Source organism: Wolffia australiana, chromosome 19 (assembly GCF_029677425.1).
Source record: "Wolffia australiana isolate 7733 chromosome 19, ASM2967742v1".
NCBI classification, from domain to species: Eukaryota; Viridiplantae; Streptophyta; class Magnoliopsida; order Alismatales; family Araceae; genus Wolffia; species Wolffia australiana.
The window spans coordinates 7,801,104-7,818,067 of NC_135853.1; positions in this window are offsets into that span (position 1 = coordinate 7,801,104).

Here is a 16,964-nt window from a genome sequence, read left to right on the forward strand (position 1 = left end):
GAAATTTTCCCTTAGTTTGCTCGTAAAAACTTTATATTTTTTCTTATTTTCATTAATTTGCTTTTAAGCTTTCTTTCGTTTCTTATTTCCCTATTTATTATTTCCCTCAAGTTTATAATATTTACGCTTCTTTACATCTAAGCAGAACGCTTGTGTGTATTTCTCTTATTTCCAGGAAATTTTCCCTTGGTTTGCTTTTAAAAACTTTCTGTTGTTTCTTATTTCCCTTGGTTTGCTTTTAAGCTTTCTATTGTTTCTTATTTCCCTTAGTTTTACGATATTTATGCCACATTCATGGAAAATGAGTTTTTACTCATCTTTCTCTGGTATATTGGAATATTTAGAAAGAAATTTTCAAGGTTTTTTGGTCCTTCCAACTATTCATTGTCGATCAGATCGATCAAAGAATACCACGAATAGCAGTCGCTTTTTGATATGAGATGATGTCAATAGCGGCACTGATGATGATATCGGAAATCGGGTACTGTAGCAACTGATATCAGATATCATGATCCACTTTCGGGGTATTACTGGTAAAGGTGGATATCGAATTCACCCTTTAGATATCCGAGTCAGCATCTGTTTTGATGTTGTCATCTATACGCGGAGTCCTAGCCACGAGACATTGAAGTAAGAAATAATTATGGCAAAAACATATTTTTCTAGCCAAAAAGACTTCTGAGCCATAGAAAAGTTCTACAATTTCTCATTTCCCTCAATTTTGTGAAATTTGCGCTTGTGTACACAAAAATACTCTTCTTGATAGTGATATTTCTTATGTGGACTTTGAGTGCAGTCCGGGTAAAGGGTCTGATCAGATCGGATCAAATCTGCTCTAAATTTTCCTCTGGAGGTCCAATCAAAGGATGCCACGTGGCAGTAAACATACTTTTCTAACCAGAAAATTTCAGAGTCCTAGAAAATTTCATAGGTTTCTGAAATTTGCGCATACATTCATGATAGTATCCTTCTTTATTGTCTTAAGTGAAATTGAGGCACGGCATCTGATCGGATCAGATTGGATCGGATCGAATCAAGACTTAAATAATAATAAAAATGCCACGTGGCGTCATATATCCAGGACTAAAATAATAATTTCAGTCCCTCGAAAACATCTGACCCCAGAAAAAATATATTATTCCTGATTTGCTCAGTTTTATGAAATTTGGGGATCACATACATGAACATGGACTTTTGGATAATATTATTTCTCATGGGGATTTTTAGTGGAGAGGAGGAAAGCGTGTGGACTTTTGAACTAAATGGACAGAAATGTATGGGGGCCCTTTATACTAAATGGACGGTCCACATCAAACTCTGTTCTGGGTCCACACGGTTTTTATTATTCCTATCACCTCTCTCTGTACCTCTATTGTTTTCTCCGTCTGACTTTCTCTCTCTTTCTCTCTCCATCTATCTATCACATCACTTTTCTTTCTCGCCAGCTCTCTCTCACAATCTCTCTCTCATCACTTTTCTTTCTCCCCAGCTCTCTCTCTCCTCTCTCTTTCTCTCTCTCTCATCACTTTTCTTTCTCTCCAGCTCTCTCTCACAATCTCTCTCTCATCACTTTTCTTTCTCCCCAGCTCTCTCTCTCTCCTCTCTCTCTCATCACTTTTCTTTCTCCCCAGCTCTCTCTCTCATCCCTTTTCTTTCTCCCCAGCTCTTTCTCACAATCTCTCTCTCATCACTTTTCTTTCTCCCCAGCTCTCTCTCCCCTCTCTCTCTTATCACTTTTCTTTCTCCCCAGCTCTCTCTCACCATCTCTCTCTCATCACTTTTCTTTCTCCCCAGCTCTCTCTCTCTCATCACTTTTCCTTCTCCCCAGATCTCTCTCTCTCATCACTTTTCTTTCTCCCCAGCTCTCTCTCTCCTCTCTCTCTCATCACTTTTCTTTCTCCCCAGCTCTCTCTCCCCTCTCTCTCTTATCACTTTTCTTTCTCCCCAGCTCTCTCTCTCATCACTTTTCTTTGTCCCCAGCTCTCTCTCACAATCTCTCTCTCATCATTTTTCTTTCTCCTCAGGTCTCTCTCTCCTCTCTTTCTTTCTCACTCATCACTTTTCTTTCTCCCCAGCTCTCTCTCTCCTCTCTCTCTCATCACTTTTCTTTCTCCCAGCTCTCTCTTCTCTCTCTGTCTCATCACTTTTCTTTTTCCCCAGCTCTCTCTCTCTCCTCTCTCTTTCATCACTTTTCTTTCTCCCCAGCTGTCTCTCCTCTCTCTTTGTCTCTCTCAACACTTTTCTTTCTCCCCAGCTGTCTCTCCTCTCTCTTTCTCTCTCTCAACACGTTTCTTTCTCCTCAGCTGTCTCTCCTCTCTCTTTCTCTCTCTCAACACTTTTCTTTCTCCCAAGCTCTCTGTCACCTCTTTCTCTATCCACATCTTTATCTCATCACTTTTCTTTCTCTCTCCCTCTGTCTTTCTCTCTCTCGTCACTTTTCTTTCTCCCCATCTCTCTCTCCTCTTTCTCTATCGACCTCTTTATGTCATCACTTTTCTTTCTCTCTCCATCTCTCTATCTCATCTCTTTTCTCTCTCCCCAGCTTTCTTTCTCCTCTTTCTCTCTCCATCTCTTTGTCCCATCACTTTTTTATCCCCAACTCTCTCTCTCCTCCTCTCTCCATCTCTTTATCTCATTATTTTTCTCTCTACCCAGTTCTCTCTCTCTCTCTTGTTTCTCTCTCCATCACTCTAACTCATCACTTTTCTTTCTCCACGGCTCTCTCTCTCTCTTACGTTTCTTTGTCCCTAACTCTAGTTCTCTCTTTCTAGCTGATCGCATTTCTTTATTCCTAAGTCCATGACCTCTCTCTCTAACTCACTGCGTTTTTTTCTCCCTAATTCTTTAGCTCTCTCTCTCTCTCCCTGTCTATCTTATCGCTTTTTTCTCTCTAACTCATTGCTTTTCTTTCTCCCTAATTCTATAGCTCTCTCTCGGCGCCTATCTTATCATTTTTCTCTCTCCTTAACTCTATAGCTCTCTCTCTCTCTCTCTCTCTCTGTCTCTCTTATCGCTTTTCATTCTCACAAACTCAATAGTTGTCTCTCTCTATCTTATCTCTTTTCTTTCTCGCTAGTTATATTGCCCTCTCTATCTGATCGTTTGTCTTTCTCTCTAACACATTATGTTTTCTCTCTCCCTAATTATATACCTCTCTCTCTCTCTATCGGATCGTTTCTCTTGCTCTCTAACTCATTGTCTTTTCTCTCTCCCTAGCTATATACCTCTCTCTTTGGATCGTTTTTCTTTCTCTCTAACCCTATATACTACTCTCTCTCTAACTCTTTGGGTTTTCTCACCCTAAATCTATGTAACTCTCTCTAACTCATTGCGTTTTCTTTCTTCCTTACTCGATATACCTCTCCCAAACTCAGTTTACTTTCTCTCTCTAAATCTATTTACCTCTCTCTCTCTAACTCGTCGCATTTTCTTTCTCCTTCTCCGTAACCCTATATACTTCTCTCTCTAACTCATTGCGTTTTCTTTCTCCCTAACTCTATATATATCTCTCACTCATTACATTTTCTCTTTAAATCTATATACTTCTCTCTCTCACTCATTACATTTTCTCTTTAAATCTATATACTTCTCTCTCTCACTCATTACATTTTCTCTTTATATCTATATACTTCTCTCTCTAACTCATTGCGTTTTCTTTCTCTCTAACTTTATATACCTCTCTCTCTTTCTCATTGCGTTTTCCTTCACCCAAAATTTAAACTGTTACTCTCTCTAACTCGTTGCGTTTCTTTCACCCCAACTGTTTATTTCTGTCTCTCTCAAACTCGTTGCGTTTCTTTCACCCCAACTGTTTATTTCTGTCTCTCTCAAACTCGTTGCGTTTCTTTCACCCCAACTGTTTCTTTCTGTCTCTCTCTAACTCTTGTTTCTTTCACCCTGGCTTTTTCTTTCTGTCTCTCTCTAACTCATTGAGCTTTCTTTCTCCCGAAATCTAATGTTCTCTCTCGCTATCTTATCGCATTTCTTTTACTCCAACTCTATCTCTCCCACTCTAATTTTTTCTGTTTATTTCACCCCAACTCACTCTTTCTGTCCCTCTCTCTAACTTGCTGTGATTCTTTCAAACCCCTTCTTTATTTCTGTCTCTCTCTAACTCACTGCGTTTTCTTTCTCAATGAATCTAATGTTCTCTCTCGCTATCTTATCGCATTTCTTTCACTCCGACTCTATCTCTCCCTCTCTAACTTTTTCCGTTTATTTCACCCCCACACTCTCTTTCTGTCTCTCTCTCTAAATTGCTGTATTTCTTTCACCCCTCCTCTTTCTTTATGTCTCCCTCTAACTACTGCGTTTTCTTTCTCCCTAAATCTAATGTTCTCTCTCTTATCTTATCGCATTTCTTTCGCTCCAACTCTATCTTTCTCTCTCTAACTTATTGCGTCTTATTTCTCCCTCACTCTATAGCTCTCTCTATCTCATTGCGTTTTCATTCTCCTTAACTCTACAGCTCTCTCTCTTTCTCCATCTTGTTGCTTTTCTTTCACCTTAACTCTACCTCTTTCTCTCTCTATCTCTCTCTCAAACTCACTACGTTTTATTTCTCCCGAACTCTATAGCTCTCTCTCTCTCTGGCTCATTAAGTGTTTATTCTCTTTAACTCTATAGCTCTCTCTGTCTTTCTCCGTCTTTTTGTTTTTCTTTCACCCCAACTCTATCTCTTTCTCTCTCTGCCTCTCTCAAACTCACTACGTTTTATTTCTCCTTAACTCTATAGCATTCTCTCTCTGTCTCAAACTCATTGCCTTTTCTTTCTCACAAACTCTATATTTTCTATTTCTCTCTCTTTGTCTCAAACTCACCGCGTTTTTTTTCTCCCAAACTCTGTAATTTTATTTCTCTCTCTCTGTCTCAAATTCTTTGCGTTTTCTTTCTCCCAAACTCTACATTTTTATCTCTCTCTCTCTCTCTGTCTCAAATTCTTTGCGTTTTCTTTCTCCATAACTCTATTTTATTCATTTCTCTCTCTCTCTCAAACTCGTTGCGTTTCTTTATCCTAACTCTATATTTTTTATTCTCTCTCTATCTCTTTGTCTCAAACTCATCGCTTTTTCTTTCTCTCAAACTCTATATTTTTTATTTCTCTCTCTCTCTCTGTCTAAAACTCATTGCGTTTTCTTTATCCTAACTCTATATTTTTTATTCTCTCTCTCTCTCTCTTTGTCTCAAACTCATCGCGTTTTCTTTCTCCCAAACTCTATATTTTTTTATTTCTCTCTCTTTGTCTCAAACTCATCGCGTTTTGTTTATCCTAACTCTATATTTTTTTTATTTCTCTCTCTCTGTCTCAAACTCATCGCGTTTTGTTTATCCTAACTCTATATTTTTTTTATTTCTCTCTCTCTGTCTCAAACTCATCGCGTTTTGTTTATCCTAACTCTATATTTTTTTATTTCTCTCTCTCTCTCTCTCTCTCTCTGTCTCAAACCCATTGCGTTTTCTTTATCCTAACTCTATATTTTTTATTCTCTCTCTCTCTTTGTCTCAAACTCATCGCGTTTTCTTTCTCCCAAACTCTATATTTTTTTATTTCTCTCTCTCTTTGTCTCGAACTCATCGCGTTTTGTTTATCCTAACTCAATATATTTTTATTTCTCTCTCTCTCTCTCTGTCTCAAACTCATTGCGTTTTCTTTATCCTAACTCGATATTTTTTATTTCTCTCTCTCTGTCTCAAACTCATTGTGTTTTCTTTATCCTTACTCTATATTTTTTTATTTCTCTCTCTCTCTTTGTCTCAAACTCATTGCGTTTTCTTTATCCGAACTCTATATTTTTTATTTCTCTTTCTCTGTCTCAAACTCATTGCGTTTTCTTTCTCCTAACTCTATATCTTTTATTTCTCTCTCTCTCCCTCTCTCTCTCTCTCTCTCTCTCAAACTCACTGCATTTTCATTCTCCCTAACTCTAAGTTTTCTCTATATCCATTGCGTTGTCCTTCTCCCTAACTCTATAGCTCTCTCTATCTCGTCACTTTTAATTCTCAATAACACCAAAGTTCTCTCTATTCTCAGTCTATCTCTATCTCGTCGATTTTAATTCTCACTAACACCAAAGCTCTCTCTCTCTCTCTCTCTCTCTCTCTCTCTCTCTCTAATGCTGTTTTTCTATGTTCCCTCTATTTCTCCCAAACGATATTTTTTCCTTTATATTCTTCTCCCCCCCCACCCCCCTCTCTATTTATATAAATTCATAAATACGTTTTTTTCCTCTTCAATTGTATGTCACAGTTTTTCCGACTATATCCTCCTCTTTTCAACTAGACTAATCCATATCGGCAGCCCACGCGCATTTTCCTTTCCTCTCACACATAATGTTGTTGCTTTCTCTACCGTAATTCGAACTGTTTATTTCTATCTCTATCTATATATCTGTTATTCTGGCACACTATTTCTATCGTTTTGTCTCTCTCACTCTATCTCTACCTCACTGGTTTCTCTCTCTTGTCCTCACTCTCTCTTTATCTCACAGCTTTCTCTCACACCACTATCTACCTCTGAGTTTACCGCAAGTTTCTTTTATTGTTTTCCTCTCTCTTTCTCTACATCACAGCTTTTCTGCAGTACCATTCTCTACTTCTGAGTTTACCGCACGTTTCTTTAATTATTTTCCTCTCTCTGAATCTCTTCCCCACATACAGTTTTCCTTTCATCTCTTTAACCCACAGTTTTCCCACCATCCAACTAAGGGTATTCTTTGTCAATATCTTTTACTTGAATCACAATTTTTTTTTATCAACCAAGTCGCTCAGATGACATTTTTTATCACTAGACCATATATATAGCTCCAGTAATATATTTTATAAACATTTTTAGCTTCGTACGCATTACATTTATGCATTCTACATCACTTTTATCTCCCCAATATCTCATTCTCCCTCACAATTTTTGTCCTTTTTTCTCTCTATCTCACCGTTTTTGGTGCATGATATGTCTTTACCTCACAGTTTTCTTCCTCCAAATCTTAACTCCAGTTTTATGTTTTTCTCGTTATATCTACTATTTATCTCTCCCTCGTCTTATCTCTCTATCTCACAATTTTCTTTTACCATATATTCCCTTACTTCATCATTCTCTCTTCCTCTTCACTCTATTTAATACTTAAGTCTTATTTTATCAATATCTATCACACATCTCACTCTAACTCAATATTTTTTCCCACTATCTGACCGATTCTCTCATTGTACATATTTTACTGTACAACTTTCCTCCTCGACATTTACTTTTCTTTGGATGAATGAAAAAATGTCACCCCACCAGTCCCTTTTCACCATTAGTCATCTGTGCTGACACTTGGGCAAAGGAAGGTTTGCAAAATGGACATGCAAATCAGGTGGAATATTATTCTAGTACATGTTAGCATGTAAAATTTAAAGCACATATTCTAGGAAATATAAGTTATATATACCTTTATGGACTTCCTGTAGGTATTTCTTGGCCTTGTCTCCATGATCCATTTTTTTTCTGATGGGAGCAGCCTTGATTATAGTGTGAAGCTTCTTTAGGAAGGATTTCTCCGTCTCATTCCAGGATAAAAGATTATATCTTAAAGATATAAATTGATACATTTTAGTGTTAAGGGGAATAATCTCATCTAGAAGACCTGAATTTACTAGCCATAAAAAGGTTAGGTATTGCATGTGTGCGAAGGCCTAACAAATCTACCTCGTCCACCAGGCCAATTCATCCCCATTTATCTAAATCTCTTTGTCTCATGTACCCCATAAGGTACATCTCTATCTTGTCTGCCATAGTCCTAAATTAAGAAGTGAAATTCCTCATTTTTTATCTATAAAGGATATTCTATTGTTTGATACCACCCCCACTATCCATGGGGTTTCCTCTCGATTTTCTCCCTAATAAGTTTTTGGGGCTCCTCCTGAAACCTTAACCCTGTACTAATAATCTTTCTACCTCCCTCTTATGATCCACTTCTAGGACATGTTTCAATAAATTATACAATATGTGCATATGTTGGTGGATTTTTATATTCTACAAGTGAATCACTCATAACTCGTCTTTTTTGGATTCACTGATGCTAATAATATTCATAATTATTCATGTGAGATGTTTATAATGAAGTCCAAGAAAATGTGCAAGCATAACCAAACATCATGATATGATACCATTGTGAGTAATTTTATTCTAACATAACCTAAACATTCCTATTCATAGGATATATGAGAAAGACATAAAAGTATATTGATAGAATATCCTTATCAACTGCTTATCATATGACGGGGATTATTGATCCCATAACCACTAGAATGGAGACACAATGTGTAGGTAATATGTTATTTAGGGAATAAGTTCACTAAATAAGCATGTAAGAATCCCTGTATATTTTTTACCTAAATGTGAACTAAGTTTGTTCATTTCACAATTGTGTAAGTGGTCCTTACACCTAAGACACAAAGGAAATATTAAGGAAGAGTGGTTTTATTTTGAGTTTGATATAAGAGTCACTAATCATAGTATTCTATAGAGTCTTGGCTCAAATGTAAAAACAAGTATGTAAAGGTGATTATGCAGTCAATATGGGATCTTTTGACATTATTATATGATAATATAGACGCAAGGAAGATTATTCACGGAAATCATTGGAAAGGTAGTGGAAATATAAAAAAAAGAGTTTTCAAATGATTTAAAAATCCTTTAGTCCTAACTATGATGATCTTTAGGGGTGATAGTTGACATGCCTATGAGGGATTATATGCATATGGAAACTAGAGACAGACAAATTCATGATATTCTCAAATTTTAAGGTGTCTAATTTATTGTTGATCATTAAGTTCATCAATAATATTTATGTATGGCCTTGAATCTTAAAAATAAAATCAAAGAAGGATGTCTCCACAAGGAAAAAAGATTCAGATTTGTATGCGTCTTGAGTGATGATTACAAGATGAGAAGATATATGTGATAATAAAGAGATGGAGATAGATACAGAAGAATAAAAAATGGTAAGACACAAAGGTGGTAATTAATACATAAAATAATGTTTTTGCAAAGATTGTAAGCATGAAAGTGAAGGATATAGAGAGATGATTTAAGAGAGGAATGAGGAATATTGTGTAGAAGAAGGCACCAGAAGGATTGTAAGTAGATAAAGTTATGTATGGAATAATAAATATATGTGCAATTTAGTTGTAGATTAGTGGTTCAATGGATTGATGATAGATAGTGCGATGAAAAAAAAATAAGTAGTGGACGAGATGGATAAAATTTTATTTTTTAATGAAGAGATTAATGGATGTAACAAAGGGATATGGTGAGAAGAAGATGATAATGGAACTGCAAGGAACTCAGCTTAGATCATTATAATATTCCAAGATAAAGTTAATTTAGTACTATTGTCTGAGGGGCTAAATTGATATTGTGCATTCAACTTCAAAGAAGGATTTACACCGATAAAATCTATGGATATAAACTCACTCTCTCACTAGGTCTACTAATGTAGATGCCAATTCAAACAAGTTTTCATAGGTCTGGATGGAATACCTTATAGATTAGAGTGCATGTATGGTTAGAGTAAAGAAAGATAAAACTAGCCTTCAATGTTTTGCTCAATCTTTCTTTTAGATTGTTGATTATCAAGCCTTGACGTTGGCTCATTTTGACCACAATTCATTTCTCTCTTCTTGTATATGTTGCTACAACATCTAGTTAGGTTTTTTCATCCTTTTTATACAAAAAAAATTCCCCTGATTGACCTTGACGTTCTTTGTCTTCATCAATCCTCTTTCTAGGATTTCACATATTTCGTATAGCCTTGATTTTTCACAGATTTTTGTCTTATTCAATTGTTTCCCTACTCATCCCAGCAAGAAAAATACATTAAGAAGTCAACATCAATTGTGATTCACCACATGGAAAGGCATATGTTATCCTTATGGTTAAATTACATACAATTTAATCATAAAAGTCTTGCACTTGCCACGTATCCCTCTCTAGTCGCATTTATTGACACTGTAGGTGTTGGATTATTGTCTTAACCCCACATGTCCCTACATGGTAAAAATGACATGGTGATACCAATGATAGAATAATTATCTCCTCTCAAATCATGATGCTCTAATGACGTCTTTCACCCTGATTACTAATAAAATCATTGACGGAAAATGAAGCTACTATGATTGTGACATGCAGCAGATAGACGTCAATTCCAGATAAAATCCAGAAAAATGCAGAATATAATTTATAAATAAATACAAAAGTTATTCTGACTTATCAAATTAATTTAGTTATGAATTCATTATCATAGATTTCTTTAAAAAATTAAAGTATTAATATCATTGTAAGAACATGTTTCACCATTTTATGATTAATAATATATGCAAATAAAAATGTAAAATTAGTGCTATGAGTTTCCTCAAAGTTTTGATTAAACTAATTCTACTATCTAGATCACATACCATTGCTTTGTACCTTACATTTGTTGTAGAAAATTTCCAGGCCAATTGGCTTACATCAACGTATGACTCCTTAATATATATGGTTGATATAATTAATTGGGTTATAAAGTAAATATTTATAAGATTTATGGAGTCATTACGTAGACAGGTACATGGGTCCTGAGTGTCACATAGAGAAGATTCATTAGACATTGGAGGATATACTTAAAATGTAAGATTTTTTATGAATTTTTTTGTTACTATTAAATAAAGCAAATACCTAAGTGAAAAATAAAATACACAAGCAAGTTTCTCCATATTTCCTCCCACGAATTCTCCCTGACTACTTGAGAGCCCTAACCACCCAATGTGACTCGAATGGCTAGAAGATGTTGAATGATTTATGACGGGGTTGATGGAGGACAAGAAGAGATTATGATGTGTTGACTGATGAGATATATCCAGAGTTTAGACACTTTTGACCATAGATTGCTGATTTGAGGAACCAAATTGCAGTGGACTTCGCACCACACAAGGTGATCCAATCATTATTGTGTTCCGGTTTTGTTTTAAATTTCAACATATGGTCCCTCATTCACTCAGGGATTGGGTGATCAGCAATATCAGATGATCTTCTCTCTCTCTCTCTCTCTCTCTCTCCTTTAAAAGAATGATTCCTCATTCACTTGTGTATAGAACTTTGGCTGGATTTTACATGTGGGAGTATCAATTTTTAAGGTGATTATGCTCTATGGAGATCTTTACCCTAGATTTGAAAATCCAATAGCTCATAGAATTCCGCGGACTTGATTATCTCCTTTTAATTATAGACATATCTTCTTGTCTGACCTTATATTACTCTTAAGACTTTTCAAAATAATATATGGTTTACAATATAATATCCATTAAATAAGGATTCTACGATTTTATACCATGTAAAAACTTAAGGTATAGCTAAAATTTAGTTCAAAAAAGCTTTAAAACTCAAGAGAGAAGATAACATGCAAATTATTAGACTAACATCATCAATTTTATATGTTTATTTTAAATATATTAGCGTATTTAAGTATTATAATTTAAAATTGATTAAATTAATTTTTATATTGATACTCCCCTCTTCTAAATTTTTTAGTATTTGTGTGGATTTAGGAAAACAAAAGTTTTTAAGTTTGAATACATTGCCAAATTTGATCTGGTCATATTCATCAGGACTTTTTTTAAAAAAAGTGAGTGTGATTTTCAAGCCAATCATATGTTCACGTTAATTAAATTAAACACTTATCCATCATTATTATCCTGTGGTGTTTATGATGAAGTCCTCCAATACATGCGATGACATAATGAATTATGATGTGGTTCTAATAGTCTTTACAACTCTGTTCTGAATATTACTATTCAATGGGTACTTCATAACATGCATTTTTAGTACCTTAATCTGATCATATTTACATGTTTATTTGTATTAAATTAATTAAATTTTCATGTTCTCAATCTTAATATGATACCTATTTTTAGAATGATGTTCTGAATTTCATGGATTTTAATGTATTTTTGGGGATCTTATGACAAAAGATTACGAAAAAATATAATTTTCAGTGACAAAATATGATTGTTTTGGAATTTTTCAACATTGAATTTGGAAAGATATGATTTTTCTAAGTCAACATATATATTTATATGTATTTTTTGGGCTTGTATTTTATTATATATGAATTTTACAGTATATTTTAAGTTTTTATTTTTTGCCACCGTGTGTCGCTGGTTCGATTCGTCAAACGGCAATAAATCACAGCTACCGCCAATGCTTGGTTGACGCCAATCATTTAGCCGAGCAGTCATGGCATCGCGTTTAGAAAAGCCATGATTGCAATTATGATTAAAAAATTGATTTTTAGATTTCTCGCAGGAAGGGTGACGTGGACCAGTAAAAAAAAGGGACGATTCTTTTCACTATCATTCCACTCCATTACACACCCATTATCTCGTGTCTCTCTCTGCCAGCACACTCCTTCACTATCATAACTGTCACATTCTCTATCTCATCCACATATCACTTCATGTAATTCTACTTTAAGTTCCTCTTTTCTTTGCTTATTTAAGTTTGAATTATAGCTATAAACAACACATTACTCCATATGAGCATCTCACCTATTATAATTCACATCGTTACCTCTTCTCATATCGATAATCACTATAAAAAGAGAATTAATCCTTAATCATTGTTCCCTATGGAGACGATCCTTACTCATCACTAGATAAATATTCCTAAGTAATTACAGTTAAATATATTTTTATTGAATAATATCAAATACAGATGATAAATTAATACCCCAAAAAAGATAGCATAATCAGTACTCGAGATGGACATCAAACTATCAAAAAATAATAGCGGTATGTAGTATGTTATGTAAGCACAATGGGTTTCGTGGCCCTAATTGTAGAGATATTAGGGACATATTGTTGCTGCAGTTTAGGAAAAGACTTCATAGAATTGATCCATAAAAATCTTTAAATGATATCATATTTAAACTTTAATCAGGTTGATTCATGTCACAATTATATAATTGATCCTTAGATATTGCGGATGGAAGTGCATGGACAGATATATTTTGTATGTAGTTATGATTCACTAACGACAATATTCAAACTCGAATATAACCAGAAAGTACACTAAGGTTTTAGTGGTCAACATGGAGTCATTCGCCCTTAGTATAAGAGTATATTGGCTTGAGGAAGATGGTAAATTAAATTCCTATATAAGGTAGCATAGATATTGGATAAGATGTCCTCAAATTATCCCCGTTTCACATCAGTACTAATTGGAGGGATAAATCAGGGATTGACAGTTAACCATATAAGAGAACTGATGATGGCGAAGGTTCTATTAGAGATTTAATTTAATACTTTGTATCTTCTAGAGCATCGCTCGACCTGAAAACAACCTACCATATAGATTAAATTAATCTTTGAATAATTAATCTACATGTCGATATAGTTAATTGATAAAGTTGGTGAATATGTTTTATTTGGCCATTAAATTGATAAATATGTTATAAACATGGGCCTAGCAAGTTACACACATAAGATCTTTATATGTTTATGGATATACTTAAAGTTATGAGGATTTGTTAAATAGATCTCAGATAAGTGGGGCAGCCATTTTAAGTGTCCATGCCAACCAGATCTTGATGGCCCTTGTGTTGTTTTCTTCTCAAGCCATTCCTGCCAATAGTGAGACTTGATGATAAGAAAATCTATAGATGTTGGTGGATATACTTAAAGTTATGAGGATTTTTTACAAAAAAATTTAAGTAAATATTAATGAGGGGCACCCATTTTAGGTGTCATGCAAACCAGACCTATGTGCCCCTTGCCTTCTTTTCTTCTCAAGCCACTCATGCGTCTAGATCCTCAAGGACATTTTGAGGAGTAGAAGATATCGATTGTCAAAATAAATTGTGTGGATATTCTAGAGGTCGGACACATCAACGTCAAATAAATTCTTCCATGGACCGATTCAATGGTGGAATTAATTTCACACAATGCCATAAGGTCATCTACAATTTCATTGATAAATTATGTGTTGATATATCTCTTCCACTACATGAAATGTGATTTGAAGCATTAAATCAGAGTTGGAAGACCCAACTGTCCTGAACTTTAAGGCACAAAAGATTGAAACCAATCCTAGCAAGGGTGTTGACAAAAAATAAGGACGCTAATTGTGTGGTCAAGAAGGGATTCTCCACCATCATTGTGTGATGAGATTGACTCAAGGAAGATGTAGTTAAATCCCTGGTTAGGGAGGTGAAAATATTGGAGAACGCATTATCCAATTATTTTTACCATATATCAGTTCTAATTACAACAATTGATTGAGGTTTGACTATTATATTTATCATATCTGAAGTGATTTGGTATTATTGTTTGAATGAAGGCTTCTACACACATGGTAATTGGTCAGGGTGAACATTCAATGAGAGAAAAGACGTATTCCTTTGGATCTTCTAGAGCATGAGGAGTCCCATACCACCCAATCTATTGGCAATCAACCAATCAGTTGGGTTAAAATGGTCTGTATTAATATATAAACATGTTAATATTTTAATTAATAAGAGTGGGTAATGAACTTTATTGGGCTGTGAAAGTTATTACTAACGATATATGGGCCTATAGGATCACATGCTTAAGCTCTTTGATGTTGGTAGATAATTTTATCAAAATTTTTGAGGAGGACTTTTGTGAAATATCCTTAGGAATTTCTATGAAATTATCCCAAATAGTAGAAGAGAACGGGCACCACTTTTTATACACACGTGAGCCATCATTCTTATCTTGATCTTCACAAGTGTTTCTACATGAGAGAGTAACTGGTGAGGAAGTTAATTTGTATTTTTAGGGGCATCCTTCGAGGAAATGAAGAAGAGAGGCAGAGTTTTATTATTACGTGATACGTCTACAGTCTAGACAACTGAGCGGATTGAAGATACTCATTCAAGGAATAAGGAAATCATAGATTTGATTTGTGCAAAGGATATAAATGGATTTGTGTTTTAAGTTTTATGATCCATTTGTAATTCACTCTTTTGCTAAGTAATGTAATTTGAATCAATCAGATGAAGGCTATCAATCCTAGCATAATATTGGTTAGTTTCCTGGACCAAATTTTGAATCCATTTATTCTGTCTACTTCCTTGATTAGATTGGCATCTACATAGGTTAGAGATTCTTATCTCTAAGATAGAGTGTATTGACATAATTAGAATTATTGTCTTATATTATTCATCAAGTCATCTAGGTACTCAACTAATGAAGTGTCATGTGTACATTAACAAGTTTAAGAACTGTTTCCTAATCCATTGAGGCTGTGATTGTTATGATGTATATTTTGTGGCCACCAAGCCGATCATACCACATTTATTTAAGTTCATTGAAATAAATATATCCGCGTGTGATAATTATAATGAAGTCTGCGAATAAAGGCAATGGCCTAGTTAATAATGGCAAGATCATAATATAATGATCAATAGTCTTTAAATATGTATTATAAATATTCTTATTTAATGGATGACCGAGATGGAGATTGAACTATCTAGAGAGAATAGCATTATTTGATCCTATTTACGTGTCAAAGTATAATTGACTTTGGGGCCGTTAGTGTGGACACACTAAGGAAAGATGGTGGGTGTTATTCGGAGGAAAACTTCACTCAATTGATCTGTGCAATACTTTAATGGTATTATAACTAAATATTAATCAAGTTGATTCATGTCATGGTTATATAAGTAATATGTTGTCCTGAGACATCAAGGACATCTCATAGATGGATGATTACATTTTGACTATGTCTTATGAGTCTCTAGTCAAGGACTTAAGTGTACCTTCTTTCTTGAGCTGTCTCTTCTTACACCGAGGCATATATTTGAATAAAATAGATTTTTCAATAACCGCTCCTTGTGGATTCAAACCTTACATTAGTTAGGAAATTTTGTTAATTATTTGTATATAAAATAGAGCCTTAAACATATATAAATCCATTTTATGGTTTATCAAAGGGATAGGCCTAGCTGGAGGTGGAGAGAAAGAATAATATCTATTTAGACCAGTTCAAATGGGGGAGCTGGTACGCTCCCTCTCAAAGGCAAAATCTGGAGAGGATATCAATGGGTTGAAAGGGGAAGGAGCATAGGGGCTGGGCAATTTTCCAATTTTATTTTATGGTGCATTTTGGGATGAAACCAAGACATATTTCTCTCAAAGGCAAAAACCAAGGCCGAGGGAATAAAGGAGTACTTATGTTGTTTTTGTCTCTAAGTTTCAAGGGGTCACAGATGTGGGGGATTTAGGCCAATTGCATTATCTAATTCTATACACATAAATCATAGAAATGGTCTTGGACAACAGTTTTAGGGAGGTGTGGCACTGAGGCTTCCCACCATAGTGGGTGGGGTGGACTGAGATAAATTACACCCCCACATATTTTTGGTGTTGGCGAATGGACACCAAAAGGGGAGGGATTCACCATAGAGGGGGGGTGAAACAAGAAAGCCCACTAGCACTATTGATCTTTGTCTTGGTAGTGGATGTCATTGCTATAAGCACAACAGGAGTTTGCTTACAATGTCTCAATTGATGATAGAAAAGTATGGGTAAGAGATTTTCACTTTTCCTTTTGTCTCATTCCATTGGTGATCCATCCATGAGCCCGAGCAAAGAGGTGAGAGAAATGTGGGCATGGCCAACGAGAATCAAGAGGAGGGTTAGATGTGTGACTCTTATGTGACATTAAATGTATTTTATTCTTTTGCCCATGCATCTAGATCAGAGGGTTTAACATCATCATCATTACCACCATGAAGGAAGAGGAGAGAGAGGGATTGAGGAGAGACGATTGACATGAATAGTTGGAATGTATTGGACATCATTCAATTTTTTTAAAATGTTCATTATGGTCTATTCATAAACTGGTTGTTGTTGGCATCAATCATGTACCTGCAGGATTTTTTCATGAGGTGGTAGGAGGAGAATCAAGAATGGGCAATGAAAGCTTCCAG